Source organism: Schistocerca serialis, chromosome 7 (genome assembly GCF_023864345.2).
Source record: "Schistocerca serialis cubense isolate TAMUIC-IGC-003099 chromosome 7, iqSchSeri2.2, whole genome shotgun sequence".
Classification (NCBI taxonomy): domain Eukaryota; kingdom Metazoa; phylum Arthropoda; class Insecta; order Orthoptera; family Acrididae; genus Schistocerca; species Schistocerca serialis.
Window position 1 is genome coordinate 358,691,036 of NC_064644.1, and position 19,530 is coordinate 358,710,565.

General features: G+C 43.6%; 1 protein-coding gene across 1 annotated transcript in view; it reads right to left on the reverse strand.

Moving 5' to 3' along the window:
* Nucleotides 1-13,798, reverse strand: part of LOC126412755 (furin-like protease 2) — a 460,996-nt gene extending 447,198 nt beyond the window's left edge. Inside the window, exon 1 of the mRNA XM_050082503.1 lies at nt 13,691-13,798. The gene's annotated coding sequence lies outside the window, so the exon portion shown is untranslated. The remainder of the gene's footprint in view (nt 1-13,690) is intronic.
* Nucleotides 13,799-19,530: the final 5,732 nt, after the last annotated feature.

The following is a 19,530-nucleotide window of genomic DNA, read 5'->3' on the forward strand; positions in this document are numbered from 1 at the left end:
CATGGCTGTTATTTGAAGACAATTGTTGGTGGTGTTGGGGACAGCAACCAGCCACAAATTTACTATCGGTTCCTTTATTCAAAGGGTATCGTTACAGGTTTCGAATCGTTGTGATTGATCTTCAGACGGTTTACACGCTTTCCTAGTAACTTAGGTGTTTGTTTTTTTTTTTTACAGATTAATTGTCCTAAAGTATAAATAATACGTAATTATAAGCACACCACACACACATGGTTGCGTTACAGATTTTCGTGGCACGTGACTTACGTGAGATGTCGGTTTGGAGTGTGTTTTCGTAACATTCGTCGAACAAATGTTAATACATTCCCACTGCATTCTTATTGTTGCACACGTAAATTTTTTCTCACTGAACACTTTAGATTTGTAACAGAGAAGGTTTCTACCACGCACCACATGTTTAGATACATAGAAAGAGCTTACAACCATGTGAGTATCAAAGATGCTATGATACATCGTAACATTTGAAGATGCCGTATGCTGGAAAGGATCATATATTCACTCACGCAACTGAAATGCATTTTACACTAGTAAAGAGACATTGATTTTTTGAGTTGATACTGCTACATTAATTATTATTTTCCAACCTCCAAAGTAAATAATATTAGTACGAATATCTGCAGATCAAGCAGCAAATTTATATGTTACTAGAATTCTCATGATGCTAAATGTAATTAATTACTGTACTATTTTACCTCTACAGCACTAAAAAACTTCGTAATTAATGTAACAGTATCAACTCAAAAAAATCAATGTCTCTGAACTAGTGTAAAATGCATTTCAGTTGCATAAGCGAAAATATGATCCTTTCCAAACATAAGACCTCTTCGAATGCTACGACATATCATAGCATCTTTGATACTCATATGTTTGTAAGCTCTTTGTGCGTACCTAAACATGTGCTGCGTGGTAGAAATCTTCTCTGTGGCAAATCTAAAGTGTTCAGTGAGAAAAATTTACATGTGCAACAATAAGAATACAGTGGGAATGTATTAACACCTGTTGGACGAATGTTATGAAAACAAACACTCCAAACCGAAATCTCACGTAAGCCACAGGCAACGAAAATCTGTAACGCAACCATCTGTGTGTGGCGTGCTTATAATTATGTATTATTTAAATTTTAGGACAATTAACCTGTAAAAAAAACACACCAAATGTTATAAGGAAAGCGTGTAAACCGTCTGAAGAAAAATCATAACGATTCGAAACCGGTAACGATACCATTTGAATAAAGGAATTGAAAGTAAATTTGTGGCTGGTTGCTGTCCCAACATTTGTCTAAGCACAAAGTTGGTGAATGAAATTTCGTGAGAAGATCCTGCCGCAACGAAAATCGCCTTTGCTTTAATGATTTCCACCCTGATTGGGAGGGGAGGGGGGGGAGGAGGATGCAAAGATGACACCATATTAGCAAATATTATGTGACCAAAAATATCCGGACGTCTATGAGTGGGCATTAAACTGAAGTATGTCCACCATCTGCCTCTATGAAGGATTGAACTCTGCTGGCGACACATTCAATAATGTGCTTGAATGTCTGAAGGAGGAGCGGCAGTCCATTCTCATTCCAGAGCCGAAACCAGCCAAGGTACTGGTGTTGGCCGCTGGAAACGGCGACGTCTACATTCCAACTCATTCCAAACGTGTTCCACTGGTTTTAGTTCGGAGCTATTGGCAGGCGGGTCTATTTCAGCAATGTTTAGTTTCGTTTCGGTTTGCCCGCGCTTTGTAACTTAACATTACAACTAATTGTTATTCTGGGACCATCACTCACCCTAAGGAGTGAAGTTCGGACCGAAGTTGCCAGTTTTGTTCAGAAGTAACACAAATATAAATAGCACTGATACCCTTCCATTTTGCAGTGATAATCGTTGTGAAACTTGTGCTGTGGGCTTAAGAGTAAGTATATGGGAAGTTCATAGTAATAGTGACGATACCGGAATGTCATCTGATGATTGAGTTGTTTAGGCAACAACTACAAGCATCCTTAAAGTTTTTAACTTCTAACGAAAATGAGGTATGATGATATTAAGTCAACATTTTAATTTAAATGTTTAGTATTAAGCTGTATAATAGGGGTTGGGTTGTTGGGGAATAGACCAAACAGCGAGGTCATCGGTCTCATCGGATTAGGGAAGGATGGGGAAGGTAGTCGGCCGTGCCCATTGAAAGGAACCATCCTGGCATTTGCCTGAAGCGATTTAGTGAAATCACGGAAAACCTACATCAGGATGGCTGGAAGCGGGATTGAACCGTCGTCCTTTTGGAGAAAGGAGAACACGAATATCAAGAGCTTTGATGGAAACCCAGTTCTAAGCAAAGAAGGGAAAGCAGAGAGGTGGAAGGAGTATATAGAGGGCCTATACAAGGGTGATGTATTTGAGGACAATATTATGGAAATGGAAGAGGATGTAGATGAAGATGAAATGAGAGATATGATATTGCGTGAAGAGTTTGACAGAGCACTGAAAGACCTGAGTCGAAACAAGGCCCGCGGAGTAGACAACATTCCATTAGAACTACTAACAACCTTGGGAGAGCCAGTCCTGACAAAACTCTACCATCTGGTGAGCAAGATGTATGAGACAAGCGAAATACCCTCAGACTTCAAGAAGAATATAATAATCCCAATCCCAAAGAAAGCAGGTGTTGACAGATGTGAAAATTACCGAACTACCAGTTTAATAAGTCACAGCTGCAAAATACTAACGTGAATTATTTACAGACGAATGGAAAAACTGATAGAAGCCGACCTCGGGGAAGATCAATTTGGATTCCGTAGAAATGTTGGAACACGTGAGGCAATACTGACCTTACGACTTATCTTAAAAGAAAGATTAAGGAAAGGCAAACCTACGTTTCTAGCATCTGTAGACTTAGAGAAAGCTTTTGACAATGTTTATTGGAATATTCTGTTTCAAATTCTGAAGATGGCAGGGATAAAATACAGAGAGCGAAAGGCTATTTACAATTTGTACAGAAAGCAGATGGCAGTTATAAGAGTCGAGGGGCATGAAAGGGAAGCAGTGGTTGGGAAGGGAGTGAGATAGGGTTGTAGCCTATCCCCGATGTTATTCAATCTGTATATTGAGCCAGCCATATAGGAAACAAAAGAAAAATTCGGAGTAGGTATCAAAATCCATGGAGAAGAAATAAAAACTTTGAGGTTCGCCGATGACATTGTAATTCTGTCAGAGACAGCAAAGGACTTGGAAGAGCAGTTGAACGGAATGGACAGTGTCTTGAAAGGAGGATATAAGATGAACATCAACAAAAGCAAAACGAGGATAATGGAATGTAGCCAAATTAAGTCGGGTGATGCTGAGGGAATTAGATTAGGAAATGAGACACTTAAAGTAGTAAAGGAGTTTTGCTATTTGGGGAGCAAAATAACTGATGATGGCCGAAGTAGAGAGGATGTAAAATGTAGACTGGCAATGGCAAGGAAAGCGTTTCTTAAGAAGAGAAATTTGTTAACATCGAGTATTGATTTAAGTGTAAGGAAGTCCTTTCTGAAAGTATTTGTATGGAGTGTAGCTATGTATGGAAGTGAAACGTGGACGATAAATAGCATAGACAAGAAGAGAATAGAAGCTTTCGAAATGTGGTGCTACAGAAGAATGCTGAAGATTAGATGGGTTGATCACATAACTAATGAGGCGGTATTGAATAGAACTGGGGAGAAGAGGAGCTTGTGGCACAACTTGACTACAAGAAGGGATCGGTTGGTAGGACATGTTCTGAGACATCGAGGGATCACCAATTTAGTATTGGAGGGCACCGTGGAGGGTAAAAATCGTAAAGGGAGACCAAGAGATGAATACACCAAACAGATTCAGAAGGATGTAGGTTGCAGCAGGTACTGGGAGATGAAGAAGCTTGCACATGAGAGAGTAGCATGGAGAGCTGCATCAAACTAGTCTCAGGACTGAAGACCACAACAACAACCACCACCCTGATTCGCGTATCCTGTCAATGGCAGTCTCTCCCTATTTCGCAATAATACAACACGAATTTCATTTCTTTGAACTTCATCGATATCCTCCGTCAATCCTATCTGATGCGGGTCCCACACCGTACAGCAATACTCCAGGAGAGTGGGGACAACCGGAGTGTAAGCAGCATCATTGTCGACCTGCTTCATTTTCTCAGTGTTCTGCCAATAAATCTCAGTCTTTGGTTTGTTCCCCATCATCATCATCATCATCATCATCATCATCATCATCATCATCATCATCTATGTGATCGTTCAAACTTGAGTTATCCATAACTGTAACGCTTTAGTCTTTAGTTGAATTTACAGCCTTCAGATTTGTGTGATTTATCATCTAACCAAAATTTAGCGATTCCTCTTGATATTCGTGTGGATGGCTTCACACCTTTCATTATTTGGAGTCAAATTCCACTTTTCGCACCACACAGATATGTTGTCTAAACCGTTCTCCAATTTTTTTTTTAATCATCTGATGACTTTACATGACGGCTAATGTCAGCATCATCTGCAAGCTATTCAGATTGTCTCCTAAATCGTTCATGTAGATCAGGAACACTTTCTTGGGGACGCCTGTTATTGCTACTATTTTACTCGATGACTTTCCGTCAGTTGCTACGAACTGTGTTCTTCGTGACAGGAAATCACAAATCCAGCCGCGCAACATACTATACTCTATAGGCACGCAATTTGATTAAAAGTCGATTGGGCCGTACGGTGCCAAAAGCCTACTCTAAGTTTAAAAATATGCAACCAATTTGAAATTCACTGTGGATAGCACTCATTACTTCGTGAGAACAAATAGCTAGTTGTGTTTGTTCGAGGTAACCCACAATGTTCGAGCGCAGTGTATCTCCATACCTACGTAACTACACAAAACCCCAGAATGGACATTTATTTTGTACATGTAATTTGGCACAATGCCTCTTCCGTCTGAGAAGAATCTTGTTGCACAAGTTTGTATTGAGCTTTATATCCCCTTCCACCCTGGCCTGCATTATTGTGCGGATTCTAAGTTTGTTGTGGCTCAGCTTCATAGCTTTCCTGTGTAAATCCGAACTGCAACGATTATGCAAGTTCACAGCTTCTGTTTTTTTTTTTTCAGTATTGTGACCACCAGAGAGCAACAGATCATTTCAAACTTTAACGAGAATACAAAGGAATGCGTCATTAAGCTAAATACAATATGTTTTCTTATATTCCGTTAGTTTAAGGCAATTCCTGCTTTATCTTAGACTGAGAATGTTTCATTTAACTCCTGAAGGTATCCAAACACATCCGTCAAGTGCCTTTTGGATACTATAAATGTATGCGTTTTGAGTAGCACGATCGGTGCTAGTGACTTCTTGAACAAACTATCACCATGAGAATTTTTTCACTATTTTTGCCCAATTCCAGAGGTCATTAAGTACAGAAACTGGTACCCATCAGATAAACTTCTAAGAAATTTTCTCTCAGGCTGGAAAGGGATATTACAACAATTCTTCTGTAACTCATATATGGAGTACAAGTGCTTGCACAACCATATACTAGAAAAGATAAAATGAGGTTACTGGAACAGTAAACTGGTGTTTGAATTATTCAGTTTCAGTGTTTTTTTTTTTAATTTATTAACACGAATTTACCCCGTTTTTCCTTGTTGTCTCCCAATTTATTTCTTGCAATTTAACACTTTGTGGATGTCTGTGTAATTTCATCGAATGCATACCATGTATGTAGAAATTTCATGGATATGGTAACTGGAAGCTGTCACAATACTTGTTCTTTGCAGAACAAAGTTTACGCTTAGATCGCAAAGGAATAATGGTATCACAGCGTCAGTGACAGGACGCTCGTACACACAGTAACTTACATATTAATAATAGCACAGTAGAACCGAGGCGCTCGGCTGTTCAGCCAGACAACCCGAGGGCAGTTGCCGTGCCCGCAGATGTCTGGCGGGGCGCACGTGACAGCGGTTGACCGCGGAACGTGACGCAGGCCTCACGGGGAGAGCGAGAAGGGGGGAGGGAGAGGGAAGGGGGGTGGGGAGTGGTTGGTTGGTTTAAAAGAGGGGAGAAGGGACCAAACTACGAGGTCATCGGTCCCTTGTTCGTAATAAAGCAATGCCAGTAGTGTGAGAATAAAACAGACGAGACATGTAACACAAAATGGAAAGAAAGGAAAAACCACAAGAACGAAGGAAAGGCAACGAACACTAAAAGGAACAGAAGATTACAAGGAAACAACAGAGAGACGCTATGAACAGAAGACAGTTAAACAAGAAAGCAGATTACAGTGGATGGCCGACCACGAGAATAAAAAGGAAAAGCCAGCCACTCTGCAACACATTAAATCCTCCACCCTAAAAGCACTAGAGTGGAGGACACAGAGGAACAAAGGACATGCGCTAAAACTCAGATGAAATGATAAAACCCGCACCCACGAATATAACGTAAAACTGAATCAGCCAATGAGGTGGTGTTAGATAAAATTACTGGCAACGAGTCCGGTAATCCAAGATTTCGTCGCTGGGCAGTCAAAGTGGGACAGTGCACCAGAATATGTGCCACTGTCAACCGGGCACCGCACCAACACTGAAATGGTCTTTACGGCGCAGGAAGTAACCGTGTGTCGCCCAAGCGTCGCCAATGTGGAGCCGGCAGACGACAACTGAGTCCCTACGAGAGGACCGCATGGGAGACTTCCACACAATCTTAGTCTCCTTAATGACATGCAGTTTGTTGTGCGTACTGTTACGCCATTCCGTCTCCCAAAGCCAAAAAAAACCCTGCGGCGCAAGTCAGAACGCAAGTCAGGTTCAGAGATGCCCATCTCCAAAAGCAGTTTCCGTGTAGCCTGTTTGGCCAGCCTGTCGGCAAGTTCGTTACCTAGGACGTCGACGTGTCCTGGGGTCCACACAAACACAATCAATGACGGGAACGGTCCAGGGCATAGATGGACTCCTGGATGGACGCAATCAAAGTATGGCGAGGGTAGCACTGGTCTATAGCTTGTAGGCTACTGAAGGAGTCAGTACACAGAAGAAACGATTCCTCGGGACATGAACGGATATAGTGAAGTGCACGAGAGATGGCCACACGCTCTGCAGGGTGGCAGAGAGGTTCTAGGCACCTCAGTCCGGAACCGCGCGACCGCTACGGTCGCAGGTTCGAATCCTGCCTCGGGCATGGATCTGTGTGATGTTTAAGTAGTTCTAAGTTCTAGAGGACTGATGACCTCAGATTTTAAGTCCTACGTGAACTGCAGCTGAACGAAGCTGAAACTGTCACGAAGTGCTACGTCAGCTGCATACTTTATCATGGCAAAATGTCCGCTTCAAGTACAGCTGTTTGTTAGAATAACTGAGTTTTGGCAGCATATAGGAACGACTCTTCTCTATTCCCTTCAATTGAAGTATTAATGCTTTCTTTGTTCCATTTTGGAGCTGAAAGACACACTGAAGTTATGTTTCAGCCAAGAAATTGCCAGCCGTGTCTGCTATAGTCACGCTTGCGGCGAGGCCCGTCAGATGCTGATAGAAATCCTAACTGACCAGCGCAGGTAGCACTCTGAACTGTTCCATGGGGACCGCACGGTGCTATCACGCGTAAACAGGTTACAGCAGGGAAGCCATCTAGCAGTCAACGATGTCTACTTGGGAGTCTTAAGAACACTGCGAATCTTACTGCATGTGAGACGGGTTCAACAACAGGAAATAGGACTAACATTTTCTTTGCATCCAGGCAGTACCCAAAACAGGAAACAAATTTCTTTCAGCAGTTTATCAAATATTATCAACCAGTACTGACTACTTACTCGAAATATCCATTGAACACATATACTGAACGTATCTCCTCCTCCCACACACTGTTGCTTTGTCCCCTCCTCTTCCTCTCTTTGTCCATTTACTCAAACCTCTCCTCTCTGCCTGTATCTTCCAACCTCCCCTCTCTCTGAACATATTTTCCTCTGCCTCTTCCTTTTTTATCTGCCCACAACCCCTCTTCACCTTCCACCCACCTTACACATCTCCCCTCATCTACTCTCACTGTCAGTTTCCTCCTTCCCTCACTCTGGCCAATCCCTCCTTTATACATCTCAATGCGTACTCAGACATGCTCCTCAGTACCTACAGTTAAAGAAACACCGTTCAATAAAAGCAGGCCGATACTACTCCCACAACACATGTCATGCAGTGAACGCTACACATCAGGGGCTTGAAAAATCATTTATTTACACCTGACGTGCAGGTCACCACGTGAAGCCCGTCTATATAGCAAGCTGACAATACTATAACCCAACATGCTTGTCATGCAGGGAACCTACCTCTCAGGGCCTACGAAGTAGCTGCCCTGCAAAAAACGTTGATCTGGCAGGCCAATACTGTTCCCACACAATATGCTTGCCATGAGGGCAGCCTGTACTCCAGAGACTGAAAAAAAAAAAAACACGTTTTCGACTGTACCTCTGTTCCCATTGGAGTTATGAGGATACAAAACCCACAGTTCTGAAGCTTGTGAGGGCTGCTGTTTCTCTGCCACATTTGGTTGAAATCGATCTACGAGATTGGGAGAAGTTACTGAACGTACATAAATACACTCTTCTTTATGTATATAACGGACTACGGAAGGTTTGTTTAAATACAACCTTCGTTAGTTTTTCGAGCCACTGCCTTATCCTGCAAAATCCCAGAGAATTACTAAAAACACACAGATGGCTGTATGGCCTGCAGGACGAAACCCAAAAGAATGATCTAAAATAGTACCGTCATTTACGCACATCACTTATTCATTGTGCATGGATGTGATACATAGCTTTGCGCATTGTGTAATATGGCGGGCATGGACTACGGCAAAGGCAGCCCTTGCACCTCAAAGCCCTGAAAGAAACTGATACCAGTGGTAGTTGCATAGTCGTGTAATGGGCTGAAAGGCGCATCGGCATCGGTCTTCATGAGCTCTGCTGACTACAACTGCCGGATGCGCCTCCGACCGAGGATGGTAGCGAAAGGTTATTTACGAGCGGAGGCGAGGGCAGACGGAGGCTCAAGAGCAGCGGAACGGTTTTCGATAGTGGCAATCAGGCAGGTCGGGTCATTACGCGCGCGCTGGGATGGTGGGCGGAACGGGGAGGGGTGGGGGTGGGGAGTTGGTTGTGGGTGGGGGGTTGGGAAGGGCGAAGGGCGCGCAACTCGGTCCTCGGCGGAACTACCGCCCTTCGCTCATCTGGCCAGCGCTCTCAGGCCACGCCGGGCATCGTTACACAAGTTTTTGCCGCCGATAAACATTTTCTTGTCTTTGGGGCCGTTCGGCCGTCTCCTCCCGAATCGTGTTCGCATCAAACTGTGGTCTCTCATCCCCTCGACCATTAGAGGGCCCATAGTCCGTCGTCCTTTCCTTTCGACAGACAGGAAGAAAAGAGGACGTAAAAGGTCGCCCTTGTGAGAGGCAGTGTTCGCAGAAACAGACGTGGGAAAAACACACTGAACTCCTTGACCTGACATTCGGACGTCCCCCAGCAACGACACAGCATCACTTAGTGCTAGCCATCCTACGGTTACTCTTGGACAATTTACGCGATTTAGACAAGAATGAAGAGCTCTTTAAGGTAATTTTTCTGCACGCAGACTTTAAATTCTAATTAACGTCGAAGTTTTGCAATTCCGCAAAAAGAGCTTTCAGGTGGACTTTGCAAAAGTATGGCATGTTACATACCTGCATCAAAGGAGTCCAAAGAGATTGAAAGAAGATGACGTGATACGGACTTCTAGGGTACAAAACGTATGGCAATTTAGAGGCCCTCGACTGTAAACACTGGAATAGAGCACTTAATGTGAGACAACGTTATTGCATGTAAAACACGGTAAGAAGTATCCTTTATTCATATTAGTTGATAGTTCCACGATGAACTGAGAACTGGGAGCCTGTATCTAACTTCAGACTAACGCTAATGGCAAATTTGTCAGGATGTATGCATGTAAACAATGACAAGCAGCGAAAAACATGGTTGCCAGCAGTAGTAATGCGTGCAGTGAATGCGCCAGGAAAATGCTTTTCAGATAATATTTGTACTATGACTCAGATGAATATGCTGAATACTCTCCCGAACGCAAATCCGCAACGAAAACTGTTGTTAACGAAGTGGATGTCACTATTTATTGACGCAAATAAACAATGTTAACTTGTGTCCCTTAGCATAGTTTACGTGAATTTACGTGACACGGTGATAGTAGCAATTTTAGATGTCATCCTCAATATTGCTTACATGTTACAGTAAATTGCTTTACACAAATTTTTTGTGCTGAAACATAGGTTAATTTTGATGCTGTTGTACTTCGTTATTGCCAAAATCAGTAATGCAAGTCAAATTAACTTGGTAACAGGCATATGTGGATTGCGGCATTCATCCTGAAACATTTACAGAGCATGTGTTGCCCCTCAATGTTTATTATTAAGGTCAGGCACTGTCAGTGCAGTCTCAGTTGGCCACGTTTGAAAATGGACCTTTAAGATTTGAAACTAGTCGCCTAATAAACACTGCAACTGTTGACAGAACAATCAATAAAGCCCTTAAGGATTTTAAATTTGTGTTCTTGAGATGTTTCGCAGTGATGTTTCGTTAAGTAAACATCGTTCAGCCAATGCTAACCCATGTTAAGTGTCCCAAGTTTGCAAGTATAGTATGTTGTGTGTGTGTGTGTGTGTGTGTGTGTGTGAGAGAGAGAGTGAGAGAGTGAGAGAGAGAGAGAGAGAGAGAGAGAGAGAGAGAGAGAGAGAGAGAGAGAGAGAGAGAGAGAGAGAGAGAGAGTGAGAGTGAGAGTGAGAGAGAGAGAGAGAGAGAGAGAGAGAGAGAGAGAGAGAGAGTGAGAGAGAGAGAGAGAGAGAGAGAGAGAGAGAGCGCGCTGGAATGTACATCACGGCGCACTGCTGATGTTTAACAAGAATCCATGGTGGTGCTGCAGGTGCTGAAATGTAGTGCTAGAAAAAAAATTGCTGAAGTTCAGATGGCTCTATCACACGTCTAATGAGGTGGTACTAAATCTAATCGGGGAAAAAGAAATTTATGGAAGAACTTAGCTGAAAGAAGGGATCGGTTGATAGGAAACTTCCTGACGCATCAAGGAAGAGCTCCCCCCCCCCCGCCCCCCTCCCACCCAAAATGGAGGAAGGTATTGGAGGAATACGTTTTGAAGGGGGACCTACGCATTACTACAGCAGTCATGTTCATACGACTGTTATGTAGAGATGAATTAGGCTTGCAGAGGACAAACAAGTTTTGAGAGCAGCAGGAAAGCAAACTTCGGAATAAGACGACGACGACGACAACAACAACAACACACGCACATCACATCATATGCAATTTAGAGTACTTCAACTTTTGGAAATAGAAATAATCTCCCACTAACTTATTAAAGAACATTACTGGCATTCATTTGGATGATGTCAGGCGAGGACATGAACGCCTCGAAAGTTAAATTTAACACGCGAACTGTACCCAAATTTGTATGGAAGAATATTTAGAAACTCTTTCACTGTTAACGTCCGCATCATCATAATGACATCTCGTTAGTCCTCAAGCGTGAATCTGGTTTACCAGCATGATACTTCGCCGGTAGTCATACTGGAGCTGGTACGCCCTATCCTTTCTCCGACCTCTCAAGTTAGTTAGAGAAGACTCTGAAGCGAGATGTAACTCGCCATTTTCTGAATCTACCAGAGGTGAAAGAAGACACAACTGATAGAAAAGGTCACACACCTGAGTGTTGACCGAACCTCGGACCTTCGGGTTTACGAAGTACGACTTACACTTCCTGGACAGGACTATTTGTTAAGGCCTTCCTCCGTGGTTCGACCGCACTACAGCGTGTCATACTTCCTTGGTCTTTCTAATGTAACAGTAACATGACTTTCACAGCGTTCTACTGAAAGGATATCTTGCACAATTTCTCACGTTTAAAAATTAGGAGACAGAGAGAGAACACATCACAATACAAGATTGTTTTCAGTACATACTAAGCCACTACAGACCATGAGGTCACCAATACAACATAAGCACATAACAAATAGCTGTCAGAGGCAAGCACTGCAACTGCAAAATCAAAGGAAATCATTATTTCAATACAGTGAAACAGGGTTTGCCTGTTATAATGCTGGCCTTTGTGTAGTGCCAGAGCTTTAATTGGTACTCGCGCGTCATCCTCCATAATGAAAAGCATAGCAACAAAGTTTTAGGCGAATACAATACTGTGTAATTTTCGCGCCGAATTGTTGTCATGCTAATGCAATATGGTTTTGACAGGTACCACACACGACAATTGTCACCGTGTGAGCAGTATAGCATGACCGAAGCAAAGCTAAATTTACAGTTCTGACTGCGAATTTCGTTTTTTTTAATATTATTTCGTTCGCCATGCGTGTCAGTAAAAAGAAGTGTCAACTACCGTCGTACATTCTTAACCAGTACGTTACTAAAACGCTACCTCTTCCTGAGGAGAAGCAAGTTATTTACTCCGCATCACGTTTCTTTAACTGTGACTTCATACCACTGTTGACGTGTTTCTCTTTACGAGTATCTCTAGCCTTCTCTCTCTCCGTTCACAGACATGCTTATCATGATCTGAGAGAGACTGTGATCTCTTAACCTCTCCAACTTCTGCTTTACGTAAGCATGAAAAATTCTGCGCTGAATGATTTAGCTAGGTTGCCTTTCGTCCACTGGCTAATGTGATACCTGTTTTCGTTATATCAGCTACAGTACTTTATTAAGACGTGCGTTCCTCACCGCCTGGGCGCTAATCTACAATGCCAAAGCTGCTCCTTTATTCATCTGCGTACAACGCCGAGCTCTGTAGTATAACACTTTGTATCTCTTCATTTGTCTGCTCAATATACATACAGAGGTATACAACGCGCCCCTAAAACATAAAAGATTGAAGATAGTTAAAACCTCGTTTCACCAAGTGATATTGGTGCTCAACTGAAACTCTCATATACTCTGTACCGGGATAGCGGAGCAACTACAGTTGATTTTAAACGGAGTGATGTACATTTTTAACAGAATTCTGGAGTTCCCGAAAAATATAAAAAACTGTATACAGTACTTGTTAGCATTCAATTTTAACAAAAACACGTCGGAAATTCATTATATGAACGTCGAGACGAAACATTCTTACATTTATTAGCACATATACTAGCATAATGGGACCGACATTGAACTGACATTCACCGTCTCCACATTTAACTCTTAACTTCCCTACTTCAAAACAATTCTTATTTATTCCTCAGTCTCAGGCGTACATTGTAATTACGTGGCTTCTTTCGGTCTCTCTGGATCATCTTGAAATTTAAGTAGGTTCTTTAGCCTTTCTGTTCTAATCGTACGAACAGTCCACGAGGTCTAACGGCGGCCTACAACCGTATCGCAGAGTACGCAAAAAATTCATATTAGTGAACGCTTCACAAGGAAACAGTACTAAAATCTTCGATAGTCATGTGACAGTAGTGACAATAGTATTGAAACTGGTTTTCTTTGCATATACTTAAGACATGGGTTTCGCCTTTTCCACGGAAGAAGCTGTCCAACTAATCTGGTACAAAAATGGTAGCAGCAGCCTGGCTGTTCCTTATTATGCCGTTTTCAACTTCAGATCAACTATTTTAGACGGAAATTGCACTTCATAGCGCTGTCCGCACTCACCTGTTGTTCTTGTTGCAGAAGGGAGTGGTGTTGGTCGCTCGATGATAGTGATCTCTTGTGGACATGCTGATGTTCGAACAGGAAGTAGTTTTTCAAACTTCCGATCTGTAACAAGCGAAAGAACAGAAAATTTAAGAAAATTGTCTCTCACAAACAGTAACAAGAAATACATGATCAGCACACAAAAGATACCGGAGCTACTCAGAACAGAAAAACCCGAGCATGTATGTGTTGCCATAGTCGATACTATGCTACCTGATCCGTAGCATGTAGAGTTACAGACCGAGGAGCCTACTACACGGCACAGTGCTTTTCTCAAGAGTTGTGTTTTACAGACTTCTGACTAGTTTGATGCAGCTCGCCACTAAATCGTCTCCTGTTCCGACCCCTTCATATCAAAATAGAACATGTATCCAGAACATGTATCCTACTTCCTGAATTATTTATTGTTACTTGTTTGCTATACACGTATCTGAATTTCAGTTTCTCCATACATTTTTCTCCTCTACAGCCCCTGCAAGTATCATGTAAGTAATTTCTTTGTGTTTTACCGTATTCTCTATTATTTTGTCCGCTCTTCTTGTAAAGCTTTCCTGATGATTTTCTCCTCGCCAATTCTACAAAGAACCTCATGTCTTCTCTTGCCAGTCCACATGATTTCAACATTGTTCTACAGCACATCTTTTATCCGGTTTTGCCCACAGTCCATGATTCACTTCTGTACAATCCTGAGCTACAAATGAAGTCTCAAAAATTTTTTTCCTCAAATTAAGGATGATATTAGATACTAGTAGACGTCTTGTGAAAAGTACTGCTTTGTCTGCTTGCGATAGTGTTCTTTCAATGATACTTCCTTACTTCGTCCGTTATTTGTTACTTTGCTTCGAAAATAGTAGAATTCCTTGACCTCGTGGTCCCCAATTTTAACATTAAGTTTATTGCTTATCCCGTTTCTGCGACTCCTGATCACTTTCGTCCTCTCTTCTGTTTACTTACTATCCGCATTGTGTGCTAGTTGCGTTATCTTTGATATTGTCACCTTCAGTTTTAATGCCGCTCCCGAACCTTTCTTTTATTTCCATCATTGCTTCTTCCTTGAACATAAGGGGGCAAAGGAATACGTTCTCATCTTAAACCCGTTCCAATCCGATAATTTCATTCTTCGCCTTAATTATTTTTCCCTCTGTTAGTTCTTGTATTTATTGTATACAAGGTGGGTCTTCTTAACGTTTAGAAAACCCCGAGGCAACGTAGACGAGGCTGAGACAAGTAAATTTAATGTAAGATACATGGAGCCGCGAATCCCGGGAAATACCTCTAAAGTGGATGACAAATGTTGAACTCTTGACGTGACCAGATTACGTACCTCGCCGCACGTGCAGAGGTTGGGCCTGTCGATCCTACCCTCGGCGGTAAGGGGCAATGCCACACATCGCTCCGGTAAGGTATTTGTTTTCGTTCTCGCACTATCCGATGTGATATGGTAGTGATCGTTGGAGTGGTAATGCAGGACTACATGAATCTGTTTACATTTACGAAAACAGAGCAGCCTAGCGGCGCTATGTGTAACACTGATCCGTACCAGCGAAAGTAGGAACTGTCATCTGTCATCAATTTTTTGGGTATTTCCCGACGTTTGCGGCACCATCTGTCTTACGTTGCCTCAGCGTCAACTACGTAGTTTCGGGCGTTTTCAAATAATGAAAACCACCCTATATTTACTGCTTATCCCTGTAGCTTAACCCTACTTTCCGGACTTTCGAACATACTGCACCACTTTACTTTGTCGAACTATTTTTTTTAGATCAACAAATCCTATGCACGTCTGTTGGTTCTAGTATCAAGTGCACTGGTGAGGAGAAATACCGCTCAGCTCAGGGAACCTACATGCAAAGCAACATGACGTTTAGGAATTAACTGCGTCAGTCGCTCTTGCTGGTGGTACAAGACTCCATTACCGAAGACGGATACAACCATCCGATGCGGAATGCGATCCGGGAAGCGGAGTGCGACGCACCGCGGGGCACGGGCGATCTTACGAGAACCGGAGGCGAGACGTCACGGGAGCGGGACAGGGCGAACAGCAGCCGAAGAGGCGGGAAATTGAAACCGATGTTTATATAAAGCGGCGACCGGAACGGCAGACGCCGCCGCCACGGCGCGCCGAGCGCCTCCTGCCGTCACGTGAGGGCAGACCAGGGTAGCAAATATAAATTGGTTTCCCGACCACAATCGAGTGACGGAAGTGGGGTGCTTTCCTGGCAAAGTGAATAGAAATCCAATTTCGTCGGGATGCGGGGGGGGGGGGGGGCGGGGGGGGGGCGGGGGGGGGGGGGAGGAAACCATAACGGTGCCGCTTACACGTCGGCCCCGCCAGGCCGAGGCACAAACGCGGGGTGGGTTTCCGGAGCAGACGTGTGGCGCTCGCTGTCGCTACGCCACCTCCTCCACTACCGGTTATCAGCTTACCGTGGCTGGCACCGACGTCCGCGCACCACTGGTACCTGTCGTAATGGGGATCTATTCCGTCCCCAACACCGAAACGTTACATGCTTACTAATTTCTTTACGATATCGATATGCCTCCGCTGCCTTCTGAACAGCGTACGAGGGTCCATGTTCCGATCACATGGGACGGACATCTATTACGTTGGTGTCTTAGTTCGTAGCGTTTCTGTTTTCAGTGGTGGTATTCCGACTGCTACGGTTTTATTGATCGATTTTCCATTATTTTTTGTACTTCACTCTGATTGTCGTTTGGTGATAGTGAGGCGTTGGCGCTAGAAAATAGAGCGGCAAGTGGATCAATCAGAATATTTCCGACATATTCTTCTGTTTGACTTCGACAGAGGGGTCACAGTGGTGGCGGCAGCCAGAAACACTTGCGCCGTGTATGGGGATGATGCCACTAGACAGAGCTCGTCAAGGAAATGTTTTTCTCGTTTTAAGGAGGTTTGTTTTGATCTTAGTGACTACTAGTTCAGTTAGACATCCGAGGTTTGATGAAGATTGTTTAAACTCACTAATCCGCAGCGACCCACCTCAGCGTACTCCAGAACTGGCAAATGTTATGAACCGTGATCATTCCACCATGGTGCGACACTTGGGTGCAGAGATTCAAGAATCTGGTGTATGGGTACCGTATGCTCTAAGCCAAAGTCACACAAAGTGCATCTCTGCTCGTCATCAATTGTATCATGAACAACACCCACCTCCCTATACTGTATCGTTACTGCTGACTAGAAATGGTGCCTTTACGCTAAAATATGTGAAGGAAAGGAATGGTTGAGCCCACTTAAAGCAGCAACTCCCCGTACGAAGAACTGCACGCAACTACAAAAGAATGTTTTACATTTGGCGGAGCAGCGACGGTTCGGTGTACTACGAATTGCTTCCCTGAGGTGTGATCATCACTGCTGACATTTACTGATAATTATTACGGAACACTTTTTCCGATCAGTGTTGTGAAGGATAATCCACGTAGTCCCTCCTATTCACCTCTCGTTGCGTTACAAGAAATCCCACCGTTCTTTACTCCATTAAGATCTACGTATGAGCATCATCCTGGAATGTTTGCAAATACCTTCAACGGACTCCGACGAGTCCGTATTTGTTCATCCAGTGGCCTCCCAAGTGGCTAGCCTTATTGCATCTAACTTTTTGTCCTTCGACACTGCCACCTTACACTCAGAAATGGAGGCAATGCATTGCTGTAGAACTCAGAGTTGACTTACTTAACCGACTTCGTGCCAGACTCTGCGCATGGCGATTGGCTGAATTCAACGAACACTGTCTACTTTTGCCGCTATTCCTTCCCCAGTAGGAAATGCTGTACAGTTACTATAGTAACAGAAGTTAAAAAGTAGAAAGCTACCCGGATGAACTGAGATACCTTGTACTTCTTAGGCGACAGAAACGAAGTCTTATGTAGTTGACAATTCTACAGCTAAATAAATTTGTACAGCGCAGGTAACGCAAGTGTGCACTAACGGCAGAGTACTTTTTGTTGCATCGGAGTGGCTGGTCGTTACTTTGCGCGGTGGTGAAACGCACAAGCGGCGAGCACTGGACAGTCAGCAACGGCTGCGGCTGCGGTGTACCGCAGCGCCCGGCATGTAGGCAACCCGCAACACGGCCGCAGCACGTCCAGCCGGCCGCGAGCTGTGCCTTCCCTAAAAAACAGTACTCGTGCGGTCGCCACACCAGAATACGGCCAGCCCTCACCACCAGTTACGTCACCAGCTTGCTCACAGCGCAGCCCTCATTTATCGGCACTAATTTTCTCCTATTACCAGGCGTATTTCAGCTCAAATAATTGCTGCATTTTCACATCAAATGCATTCTTCGACGCGGTCTGTGTATCCCCTGAATCAGATATGAAATTTGGTGGCGCAATAACACATGTTTGGCTTCCAAAATTCCCGTAACATACTGGGAGATGTGTAGTAGTGACAGAGTTGCTACTACTGTTTTCGTCTTCTGTGCGAATACTGGTGTGATGCAGCTCCCCACACCAAGGGCAGACGCAGAAATTTATCAAGGAGGTGACTGGGAAGCAAGCCTCTAAAATTGCCGAACAAACATAAATGACACAGCAATGTTTAAGTCATAATATGATCTCACTTTTATCCGTCAATGAGAGAACTGACTTAACGAAGAGTGTAGCTGAGTTAAGGGGTATCACTCCTGGAAGCATTTCAGAATTTTGCAATGAATAAAAGATCTGTAATCCAGATTCCAGTGGGGGGGAGGAGGGAGAGAGAGGGGGGGAGGGAGGGAGGAGGAGAGAGAGAGTAACGCTTCCTTTCCTCACAACACAGGATTGCTCATCAACGCCTCAGCGTGTGTATTATCACTTTATCCTTCTTTTAGTTTAACTGGCCCATAAATTATTACCGTCTATTCGATTCGATTCAGTACCCTTCCAACGTTCAACAAATCTAATCTCTTAGTCTTCAGCATTCTGCTGCAGCACATTTCATACTGTTCTTATCTGTACTATTTATCTTCCAAGTTACAGTTCCCTTACGGGCTACAGTCCCCAGAAATATCTTCAGAAAAGACTTATCAAGAAGCAAATATACGAAAGTTTGAACTAGAATAGTGGCATTTACTCACAACCGATACGAAAGAGTTACGTGTTTGCACTTATTACTGTCCTTCAAATTAGTCACCAGCGTCGTGTAGAACCCGCTGCCGGCGATGTGGAAGGCGTAGTATACCGTTAGCAGAGCCTGTTCTGTTGATGGTGCGAATGGAGCGATCTACTGCCTGTTGAATCTCTGGAACAGTCCTGAAGCGAATGCCACGAAGTGGTTCCTTCATCTTCGGAATCAAATCAAAGTCACAAGGACTTAAGTCCGGGTAGTATGGTGGATGGTACAGTACTTCCAAGTCCCATCAATCGAACACAGCAGCCACAGCTTGCACTGTATGAGCCCGCGCAATGTCGTGCAAAATGATGGGTGGGTTGCGCAGAAAGGGTAGCCGCTTCTTTCACAAAGCTGGTCGCAGGCGATGCTCCAAAAACAAACAATAATATTGTGCATTGATGATGGCATTCGCTTCAGAACTGTTCCAGAGATTAGACAGGTAGTAGACCGCTCCATTCACACTACCAACAGAACAGGCTATGCTAACGGTATACTACGCCTTCCACATCGCTGGTAACGGGTTCTACTTAACGCAAGTAACTACTTTGAAGGACAGTAACAGGTGCAAACATGGAAATCTTGTGTCCGTTGCGAATAAATAGTTGCCACTATTTAAGTTCCAACACTCGCATATTACATGATTGATGGAATTGGAAGTTTCATGCCATAATATTACCCAAGGTGTTAT